The sequence below is a fragment of the Cherax quadricarinatus genome, chromosome 32 (assembly GCF_038502225.1).
Source record: "Cherax quadricarinatus isolate ZL_2023a chromosome 32, ASM3850222v1, whole genome shotgun sequence".
NCBI classification, from domain to species: domain Eukaryota; kingdom Metazoa; phylum Arthropoda; class Malacostraca; order Decapoda; family Parastacidae; genus Cherax; species Cherax quadricarinatus.
This window is the reverse complement of record NC_091323.1, coordinates 36,709,241-36,721,338: the sequence shown is the minus strand read 5'-3', so window position 1 is coordinate 36,721,338 and position 12,098 is coordinate 36,709,241. Positions and strand designations below refer to the sequence as shown.

At 43.2% G+C, this 12,098-nt stretch overlaps 1 protein-coding gene across 8 annotated transcripts in view; it reads left to right on the top strand.

Annotated features, from left to right (window-relative positions):
* The window catches only part of LOC128690237 (plasma membrane calcium-transporting ATPase 3), a 559,190-nt gene that overhangs the window by 487,964 nt on the left and 59,128 nt on the right, over positions 1–12,098 (top strand). For 7 of the 8 annotated variants that reach the window (XM_070090721.1, XM_070090714.1, XM_070090715.1 and 4 more), the window contains one exon: positions 3,585–3,631. The gene's annotated coding sequence lies outside the window, so the exon portion shown is untranslated. Of the gene's footprint in view, positions 1–3,584; positions 3,632–5,514; positions 5,940–12,098 lie in introns of those variants that run through there. The other variant, XM_070090720.1, reaches the window with a different exon arrangement.

Below are 12,098 nucleotides of genomic sequence, written 5' to 3'. Positions count from 1 at the left end.
TACTACTACTACTACTACTACTACTACTACCACCACCTCTACCCACGCATCACCTCACCTGACTCCCGCCACTATATATATATATGTGTTTTCTTAGTTTTCTCTGTATTAGGACTGAAGAAGCCACTCATGGCGAAACGTTTCCTTTAATAAATGTCCTGAACTGTACAAAAGTGTCTTTTTCCTCCCTTCTTATCTGTGTATATTCGTTTCTGGCTCTACGTGTGTGTGTGTGTGTGTGTGTGTGTGTGTGTGTGTGTGTGTGTGTGTGTGTGTGTGTGTGTGTGTGTGTGTGAGTGAGTGAGCGAAAATAACAGGATGTGTGTTAATGATTAATTGGATTTAAGGCCTTTCGGCTAAATGGCTGTTCAACAGCCATACCATTTCCTCATAAGAGGAATTACCAGTAGGCCACTGGCTGCCTTCAAGAGGGAGCTGGACAGATACTTAAAGTTGGTGCCGGATCAGCCGGGCTGTGGTTCGTACGTTGGACTACGTGCGGCCAGCAGTAACAACCTGGTTAGACACATATGCAACAGTTAGACAACTTTATTCCGAAACGTTTCGCCTACACAGTAGGCTTCTTCAGTCGAATACAGAAAATAGGCAGGAACAGTAGAGATGTGAAGACGATGTAATCAGTCCATCACCCTTGTAGTCGTTGAATTTGAGGTTGTCAGTCCCTCGGCCTGGTATTGTACACCATTTTGATGTTCAGTAACAACCTGGTTGATCAGGCCCTGCTCCACTGGGAGGCCTGGTCGTGGACCGGGCCGCGGGGGCGTTGATCCCCGGAATTCCCTCCTGGTAAACTCCATAGTTGTTGCTAGATATTTAATCTGCTCACCAGTAATCAAGAATATTTTAATCTCTAAAATTGAGATTAAAGTTAGTCTCAGTGTATAGTCAGTGAGAGAGAGAGACAGAGACACCTGGGTGTATACAGTTTTGTGTGTGTGAGAAGGGGGGTTGTGAGTAGGAATGGGGTGTGGGCTGGGTGGAGAGGGCTAGGTAGGGCTTACACGCCATCCTCTGCCAACATAAATATAGATACTTGTCTCCTCTGCCATCCTCCCTCCTCTCCACCACTGTTTCTTCCCTTGTCATGCTCCTGCTACTGGATACCTTCCACCTCCCTCCACTTCTCTCTTCCTCCCTTCACTTCTTTTCACTTCCCCAACTGATCACTCTTTGGGGAGAGATTGAACAAATGTATGAGTGAGAGGGGCTGGGTTTGATTGGTGCCAGGGGTGCGGAAGCAGATTCTAGCGCGACTTTGTTAAAAGGTTAGACAAAATACTTGGTTGGTGTTGATAAGGACCCTTGTATGGGCCAGTAGGCCTGCTGCAGTGTTCCTCTCTTATTATGTTCTCACATTTTTTCTTATATTTATCAGTCTTGTTTACTGTTATTATATGTGTGTAAAGTAAAAGGACACAAGTGCAACTAATGTGACATTTTTATTGTGGCAACGTTTCGCTCTCCAGGAGCTTTGTCAAGCTTTTACAAACAATACATGGACGCAGAGGGTATATATAGGCTCAGAGTGAGGTGCAGTACTAGTGTTGGTAGTAGTAATTGTAGTGATATAAGTAGTAGTAGTAGTAGCAGTAATACAATATGGAAGAACAATTAACTTGCACAGTAAACAACAAGACTGACAAATATAGACAAGAATGTGAGAACATAAGAAGAGAGGAACATTGCAGCAGGCCTACTGGCCCATGTGCAAGGTAATTGTTCTACCATATTGTATTACTACTACTACTACTACTAATACTTATATCACTACTATTATTACTACTGAACATTAAAATGGTATAAAATACCGACAGGTTGTTAGGTAAGACACATATGCAACAGTTAGGTATCTTTATTATGAAACGTTTCGCCTACACAGTAGGCTTCTTCAGTCAAGTACAGAAAAGTTGATAGAAGTATTGCACCTCACTCTGATCCTATATATACCCTCTGTGTCCATGTACTGTTTGTAACGGCTTGATAAAGCTACTGGAGAGCGAAACGTTGCCACAATAAAATTGTCACATTAGTGATACATTGGTGATACCTATTTTCAAAACAGGTGACAGGTCCTTAGCTTCGAACTATAGACCAATAAGCCTAACCTCCATAGTGGGAAAATTTATGGAATCAGTAATTGCCGAGGCAGTTCGTAGCCATCTTGAAAAGCATAAATTAATCAACGAATCTCAGCATGGTTTTACAAAGGGGCGTTCCTGCCTTACGAATTTATTAACTTTTTTCACTAAGGTATTTGAGGAGGTAGATCATGGTAATGAATATGATATTGTGTATATGGACTTCAGTAAGGCTTTTGACAGGGTCCCACATCAGAGACTATTGAGGAAAATTAAAGCACATGGAATAGGAGGAGAAATTTTTTCCTGGATAGAGGCATGGTTGACAAATAGGCAGCAGAGAGTTTGCATAAATGGGGAGAAATCAGAGTGGGGAAGCGTCACGAGCGGTGTTCCACAGGGGTCAGTGTTGGGTCCCCTGCTGTTCACAATCTACATAAACGACATAGATGAGGGCATAAAGAGCGACATCGGCAAGTTTGCCGATGACACCAAAATAGGCCGTCGAATTCATTCTGACGAGGACATTCGAGCACTCCAGGAAGATTTGAATAGACTGATGCAGTGGTCGGAGAAGTGGCAGATGCAGTTTAATATAGACAAATGCAAAGTTCTAAATGTTGGACAGGACAATAACCATGCCACATATAAACTAAATAATGTAGATCTTAATATTACGGATTGCGAAAAAGATTTAGGAGTTCTGGTTAGCAGTAATCTGAAACCAAGACAACAGTGCATAAGTGTTCGCAATAAAGCTAATAGAATCCTTGGCTTCATATCAAGAAGCATAAATTATAGGAGTCCTCAGGTTGTTCTTCAACTCTATACATCCTTGGTTAGGCCTCATTTAGATTATGCTGCACAGTTTTGGTCACCGTATTACAGAATGGATATAAATTCTCTGGAAAATGTACAAAGGAGGATGACAAAGATGATCCCATGTATCAGAAACCTTCCCTATGAGGATAGACTAAGGGCCCTGAAACTGCACTCTCTAGAAAGACGTAGAATTAGGGGGGATATGATTGAGGTGTATAAATGGAAGACAGGAATAAATAAAGGGGATGTAAATAGTGTGCTGAAAATATCTAGCCTAGACAGGACTCGCAGCAATGGTTTTAAGTTGGAAAAATTCAGATTCAGGAAGGATATAGGAAAGTACTGGTTTGGTAATAGAGTTGTGGATGAGTGGAACAAACTCCCAAGTACCGTTATAGAGGCCAGAACGTTGTGTAGCTTTAAAAATAGGTTGGATAAATACATGAGTAGATGTGGGTGGGTGTGAGTTAGACCTGATAGCTTGTGCTACCAGGTCGGTTGCCGTGTTCCTCCCTTAAGTCAATGTGACCTGACGTTTCCTCAATAAAGATACCCAAGAGTTGCACACGTGTCTAATTTATCATAATTACACTATTATATATGTGAGTAATACTTATATCTGATAATTGTGAGTTTCAGCTGACATGTTTGTTTATCTTCCAGAGCTCGACAACAGCATAAATGAGTGAAGGATAGTGTCGGCCCAACAGGTGAGTACATTAACTTTCTAGTTTCTATCATTGTAAATCATTCTTAATGTGCTGAAGCCTTGCAAGACTGGATTTTGTGTGCCACGATCCGTCTTGGCTCTGGCAGAGACATTCTTTGTCACAATCATCTTAGCCACATGTTTGGCTAGTATAGGTATCACTGATGCATGTGTGTGTGTGTGTGTGTGTGTGTGTGTGTGTGTGTGTGTGTGTGTGTGTGTGTGTGTGTGTGAGTGCCTTTTGTGTATTCTTGAGTGAATATGAAAATGGTATACAATACCGACAGGTTGTTAAGTAAGACACATGTGCAACAGTTTGGTAACTTTATTCCGAAACGTTTCACCTACACAGTAGGTTTCTTCAGTCGAGTACAGAAGAGTGGCCTTTTATTGAGTGCCTCGTGTGGAGGCACTCAACTGACAGATATGTGGACGACAGAGTCGCCAGCAGCAACAGTCTGGACGTGAATGGTATACAATACCAACAGGATGAAAATTAGATACATGTGCAACATCTGGGTGTTTTTATTGTAGATGTTTCAGCAACAGTCACTTACTGGTCCAGACCAGTCAGATCCAAGTCACATCCACGTAAGGAAGGAGCACTGCATCAGGCCTACTGGCCCAAGCCAGCCAGGTCCAACTCACACTCACCTACACCTTCACTTCTTACCTTCTGACCCTCACATAGGAGAAACAAATTTATGACGTTAGGGTCTGACTTGGACCTTAACTAGTCACAAGAGAGAACAAAAATACACAGTACCGTGACACTTTACTATACAAATATTTGTGTACAGTCACACGAGGCTGTGACTAACATCCTTCCCCTCCCTCCTCACTCCCTTCCAAGGATGTTACTGCACTCCTCCTCCCCAATCCCCCATGATTATAATAATAATAATCCTCCTCCCCAAGGCTGCTACTGCACTCCTCCCCAAGTCTGCTACTGCACTCTTCCCCAAGGGTGCTACTGCACTCTTCCCCAAGGGTGCTACTGCACTCCTCCCCAAGGCTGCTACTGCACCTCTCCTCCCCAAGTCTGCTACTGCACTCTTCCCCAAGGGTGCTACTGCACTCTTCCCCAAGGCTGCTACTGCACTCCTCCCCAAGGCTGCTACTGCACCTCTCCTCCCCAAGGCTGCTACTGCACTCCTCCCCAAGTCTGCTACTGCACTCTTCCCCAAGGGTGCTACTGCACTCTTCCCCAAGGCTGCTACTGCACTCCTCCCCAAGGCTGCTACTGCACCTCTCCTCCCCAAGTCTGCTACTGCACTCTTCCCCAAGGGTGCTACTGCACTCTTCCCCAAGGCTGCTACTGCACTCCTCCCCAAGGCTGCTACTGCACCTCTCCTCCCCAAGGCTGCTACTGCACTCCTCCCCAAGGCTGCTACTGCACTCCTACCCAAGGCTGCTACTGCACTCCTCCCCAAGGCTGCTACTGCACCTCTCCTCCCCAAGGCTGCTACTGCACCTCTCCTCCCCAAGACTGCTACTGCACCTCTCCTCCCCAAGGCTGCTACTGCACTCCTCCCCAAGGCTGCTACGGCACCTCTTCTCCCCAAGGCTGCTGCTGCACTCCTCCCCAAGTCTGCTACTGCACTCCCCAAGGCTGCTACTGCACCTCTCCTCCCCAAGGCTGCTGCTGACTATCATCAGATATTTATCACATAGCTGCGAAGCTACCGGCTTATCTGGAGACAAACGTATGACGCTGAGTACGCCATTTTCAATAATAGAGATAGGAAGGTAACAGAGAGGGGAGGAGGTAGAGTGATGCGGGGTAGTGGTACTCACGCTACGTCATTACTGACGTTAGAGTTCAGGTAGGCGTATCTCGACACTGGGCATTCCCAGAGTTAAACACTCGTCACTCGTGGCTTAGTCTGGGTACAGTCACCAGCACTGCCAGGATCCTCACCGACAACACCAACAACCGTCTTATTACGGTTTCGTGTGTCGGAACACCAGCATCACCATCCAACACCTCTGGGGTCGTCACCACCATCACTTCTAGGATCACCACCACCAGGATCATACCACCACCACGTCTCTATCTCACTCTACAACCCACGTTCTTAAAATACATTTCCACGTGACATTTAAATCTTCAGCGTCTAGGTGACATCATAGTCACGCGTCGGGTGAAACAAGTGTGGAGTTTTAGTTAATAGTTTGTCGCTCTAGAAGATAAAACGCTAGTGGGAACACTTGCCGACTGGACGTTGAGACTTCCTGGGAAACCTCTGTAATATACCAATATATTTTGATATAAAAACGGACGCGTTTGTCTCTCATCGGCTGGAAGAGTGAGTATTGAGGATATTTTTGTATTTAATACAAGTTGTGACTGCTATTAAATAAAGCTCCTGGAGAGCGAAACGTTGCCACAATAAAATGTTACATTAGTTGCACTTCTGTCCTCTTACTTTACTTACTGTGTGCAGTACTAGAGTACTGTGTACAAGTTGTGACTACTAGAGTACTGTGTACAAGTTGTGACTACTAGAGTACTGTGTACAAGTTGTGACTACTAGAGTACTGTGTACAAGTTGTGACTACTAGAGTACTGTGTACAAGTTGTGACTACTAGAGTACTGTGTACAAGTTGTGACTACTAGAGTACTGTGTACAAGTTGTGACTACTAGAGTACTGTGTACAAGTTGTGACTACTAGAGTACTGTGTACAAGTTGTGACTACTAGAGTACTGTGTACAAGTTGTGACTAATGCTAGGCAAAATGACACGTGTCTCATTACTGTGTATCCCTTGACCTGACACATCGTCGGCAGTGTGATCAATAATCAATCAGATAACTGTTGTGAGCGTGACTCCAAGAGTAGGTCAGTACAGAGCACGTGTGTGTGTGGGGTTCACCTACAACTTGTGGGTATTATCATGCCACTGACAACACCTGTAATAATAATTATAGTTGGTAAGACACTTGTGCAACAATTAGGTATCTTTATTCCGAAACTTTTCGGCTACACAGTAGGCTTCTCTTCTCTATTCGCCTGAAGAAGCCTGCTGTGTAGGCGGAACGTTACTTATTAACCTGTCGCTATTGTATAACATAAGAACATAAGAAGGAACACTGCAGCAGGCCTACTGGCCCATGCGAGGCAGGTCCAAGTCACATCCACTTAAGGAAGGAGCACGGCATCAAGCCTATTGGCACAAGTAGTAATAATAATAATAATAATAATAATAATGAGTACTTTGTTCTAGGTTCGTTAAAAATGGTGTACAATACCGGCAATATGCAGAATTAGACACGTGCAACATCTGTATCTGGAGGGTGTTGCCAGGTCTGGGTGTCTTTATTTGTAGACTTTTTGGTTCTTATCTGATTTGAATGGTTCATTAAGAGTTGAGAGAGTCACCGTACCCTTGTCATAGAGCTGTAAACGGTACTCTGCTTAACGCACAGACGGCTCACCGTGCCTTTATCATAGGGCTGCCTCCGCCATAGAGCTGTAAACGGTACTCTGTTTAACGTGAATGCTCGCTGTGCCCCCGCCATATGGCTGGGTGTGAGTTGGACCCGACTGGCTTGGACCAGTGGCTTAGGCTGGTAGGTGACTTAAGAACATAAGAACATAAGAACGAAGGAACACTGCAGAAGGCCTACTGGCCCATGCGAGGCAGGTCCAAGTCTCCTACCGGCTTAAGCCAATGCACCCAACCTAGTCAGGTCAGGTCACATTGACTTAAGGGAGGAACACGGCAACCGACCTGGTAGCACAAGCTATCAGGTCTAACTCACACCCACCCACATCTACTCATGTATTTATCCAACCTATTTTTAAAGCTACACAACGTTCTGGCCTCTATAACGGTACTTGGGAGTTTGTTCCACTCATCCACAACTCTATTACCAAACCAGTACTTTCCTATATCCTTCCTGAATCTGAATTTTTCCAACTTAAAACCATTGCTGCGAGTCCTGTCTAGGCTAGATATTTTCAGCACACTATTTACATCCCCTTTATTTATTCCTGTCTTCCATTTATACACCTCAATCATATCCCCCCTAATTCTACGTCTTTCTAGAGAGTGCAGTTTCAGGGCCCTTAGTCTATCCTCATAGGGAAGGTTTCTGATACATGGGATCATCTTTGTCATCCTCCTTTGTACATTTTCCAGAGAATTTATATCCATTCTGTAATACGGTGACCAAAACTGTGCAGCATAATCTAAATGAGGCCTAACCAAGGATGTATAGAGTTGAAGAACAACCTGAGGACTCCTATTATTTATGCTTCTTGATATGAAGCCAAGGATTCTATTAGCTTTATTGCGAACACTTATGCACTGTTGTCTTGGTTTCAGATTACTGCTAACCAGAACTCCTAAATCTTTTTCGCAATCCGTAATATTAAGATCTACATTATTTAGTTTATATGTGGCATGGTTATTGTCCTGTCCAACATTTAGAACTTTGCATTTGTCTATATTAAACTGCATCTGCCACTTCTCCGACCACTGCATCAGTCTATTCAAATCTTCCTGGAGTGCTCGAATGTCCTCGTCAGAATGAATTCGACGGCCTATTTTGGACCTGTCTCACATGGCCAGTACGTTTGCTGCAGTGCTCCTTCGCTCGTTCTTATGTTCCTAATAGGGCTGTAAATCAGTACATCACGTATACCAACTCTGACACTCTCTCGAGAGCCACTGCCGGGTCACCACATGGAGAAGACTCATGCCAGAACCCGTCGTGGCAAACCTACATGAACATGAGCATGGGTGTAGGTTGGACTTGCCAAGCAGGGGACAGTAGGCCTGCCGCAGTGCTCCTCCTTTCTTATGGTTTTAAACTGGAACCTGTGCAGCCCCGGTACCGCGAGTTCTGTCTTGGCTGAATCATTATCTTTCACTATGAAAAATTAGACACATGTGCAACATCTGGGTATCTTTATTGTAGACGTTTCGCCATCCAGTGGCTTTATCAATATAAATTCCAGGATATATTTGGAAGACAGAAGAACTATATACAGAAGATGAGGTAGTCAGTCTCTCAATCTTGGAGTTGATGTGAAGAGCACCGTAGTCGTGAAGATTTTGGAGCTCCAGCCTTCTTGCCTGTGCTTCAAAATCTTCACGACTACGGTGTTCTTCACACCAACTCCAAGACTGGGGGACTGATTACCTCATCTTCTGTATATAGTTCTGTCTTCCAATTGTGTCCTTGAATTTGTATTGATAAAGCTACTGGATGACGAAACGTCTACAATAAAGATACCCAGATGTTGCACGTGTCTAATTCTTCATCTTGTCGGTACTGTGTTCCGTTCGTGTACATTGTTCACTGGTATAAACCTTGGTAATAAATACCGACAAGTTGGTTTAGAAAGACACGTAAGCAAACACTATAACATATTTATTAGAAAACGTTTCGGTCCTGGGACCTTGATCACTTCTAACATACAGAGGTAGAAAGACATTATATATATAGGCGGAGAGTGAGATGTGACGCACGTGACCTGAGGAATGTCATAAGAATGGTTTGAAAAACCGACAAGTCATAAGAACATAAGAATGGAGGAACACTGTAGAAGGCCTACTGGCCCATGCGAGGCAGGTCTCCCGAGAATGGGTCAGTAGACTTACGGCAGAGTTTCTCTATTTTTATTTTCTGCTTTGTGTTATTATTAAAACTTTCACGTGTTTAAGGTTGGTGTGTCCAAGTGGGAGTCTGTGCCAGTTGGACGTACAACATCCCGGCAACTCAACAAGTGTGGAGTGCCAACATCCCCACACTTTTAATACTCCTAATTCACTAAATATCTTCCTCTTTATCTTTTTAGCATCCCTGTTACTTTCTTTGTAATCATAAGAGCGCTATTACGGCAGTGTTGGTATGACTGGTGGTGGTAATGATAACATGTCAGAGATGAAATAACTATATCCTCCTCCATCACATCTATCAGTAAAGAAGTACTGTATTATATATTAAGGGTGTATACAAAAAAGACAGGTAGATAATTAAGGCACATGTGCAATAGATGGGTATCTTTATCGTGGAAACGTTTTACCAACTAAAGGTTTTAACAGTTCAGTACAGAGAATGAACATTAAAATGGTATAAAATACCGACAGGTTGTTAGGTAAGACACATATGCAACAGTTAGGTATCTTTATTCCGAAACGTTTCGCCTACACAGTAGGCTTCTTCAGTCGAGTACAGAAAAGTTGATAGAAGCAGAAGAGACTTGAAGACGATGTAATCAGTTCATCACCCTTAAAGTTTTGAGGTGGTCAGTCCCTCAGTCTGGAGAAGAGCATTGTTCCAAAGTCTGAAACAATATATATTGTTTCAGACTTTGGAACAATGCTCTTCTCCAGACTGAGGGACTGACCACCTCAAAACTTTAAGGGTGATGAACTGATTACATTTCGCCACACAGTGGCTTCATCAGTCCAATACAAAGTAGAAATTGGTAAATATAGTACAAGTTCGAGGTAATTAGTCCCTCAACCTGGAATCGATGTGTTCAGTCCATCACTCTTGTAGGAAGTGCAGCATAGGGCCAGAGAGGTGGCTTATATACTGCGGTGAGATGAGTTGAAGCAGGAGGAGGTGAGATCACAGTGAGACCTGCCACTAGTGTAAGTAGGTCGTCGTCCAAAGGTAGGGCAAGCGTTGAAGTCTTTGCAACATCATGGGATCTTGGTACAATGTCTGACAGATGTGATGAATGGTTTTGAAAACCGACAAGTTGAAGAATTGAGACACTTATGCAACACATCTCATCTCACCGCAGTATATAAGCCACCTCTCTGGCCCTATGCTGCACTTCCTACAAGAGTGATGGACTGAACACATCGATTCCAGGTTGAGGGACTGATTACCTCGAACTTCTACTATACTTACCAATTTCTACTTTGTATTGGACTGATGAAGCCACTGTGTGGCGAAACGTTTCTTCAATAAAGATTCCCACGTGTTGCATAAGTGTCTCAATTCTTCAACTTGTCGGTTTTCAAAACCATTCATCACAACTGATTACATCGTCTTCAAGTCTCTTCTGCTTCTATCAACTTTTCTGTACTCGACTGAAGAAGCCTACTGTGTAGGCGAAACGTTTCGGAATAAAGATACCTAACTGTTGCATATGTGTCTTATCTAACAGTACAGAGAATAATACTGGAGGCGGTGGAAGATACGAGGTTGTAGTTTGAGGGAATCATTCTCTCAGCTTTGTTGGATCTGTGATTTAAATGGCCTTTTATTCCCTTTATGTTTCTGTTTGGTACGACGGCTTAAGTTTGTGCTCTAAGCCGGTGATCTCTCTGCTAAGAATATATTTCGTTCGGTAACCTCCTTTCTTCTTTTGTACCATCTCCTACGTTCTCTTTCTATATTTAATTTAGGTTTCCTCAATGGTACATATTTAATGCAGATCTTATATGCTTATGTGTTTAGCCCTTCTAGGCACTGGTGAGGATTTAGGGGGCTTACGACTGTTTTCCAGGCTGTCTGGTAGTTCTTGGTTAGTTTTGTCCCAGCCTAGTCAACCAGGCTTAACAGCTTAGGTGACCAAGCAAGCACCAGACGAGCCTGGCCCATGGCCGGGCTCCGGGAGTAGAAAAACTCTCGGAACTCATCACAGGTATATATCAAATTTAGGTGTATCAGTCCATTCTGTGGTTGTTGAAAGATAAATTTACTAAACATCTCTTCTCGTACATTATTGCTGGAGTTCCTCAACCCTGAGTTTATACTCGTTTGTACTTCTATTACGTGGTCAGATTATATTGTTTTGTGTTTATTATCTCTGATTAGTTCCTCGTTTTTTGTGAAGATCAAATTCGGTGTATTTTCATTTCTAGTGGGATCAGTTATCTGTTGGTTCAGTGCAAACTTTTCACGAAGCCTCATTAGTTCCCTGATATGTAGTACCTGTTGAACCAGAGTGCTTCTGAGAACTGTTTCTGGTATAATGTTGTGGTGGATATAAAAGTGGTATACAACACCGATAGGTTGCTAAGACATTTACAAGTTAGGTATCTTTATTCCTGAATAAAGATACCTGACTGTTTCAAATATGTCTTACCAAGCATAATGCTGTGATGAGCCGTCTTCCATTTTACATGTGGGAGATTGAAATCTCCAAAGAGGATAATATTTGGTGTGTGATTTTCCAGCTTTTCCAGACAGCTATTTTATCTTCCTAACCTGATCTGTGAATTCCTCAGCCGTTGCTGACGGTGCTTTATATACGAAAATAATCACCAGATTCCTATTCCCATTTAATGCCCAGAATTTCTACTGTATCTTTCGATGAAGCTAGTAATTATGTGCAAGAAACAGCATCTTTCACACAGTCTTACTCCTCCCTGTGACCTATTAACTCTGTACATATTATAGTTTTTTATCATCTCACCGTCCAAAACCTCTCGTGTGTTTCTGTAAAAAGTTGCAAACATGGCATTCGTTTCTGTGTGGAACCCATTAATATAA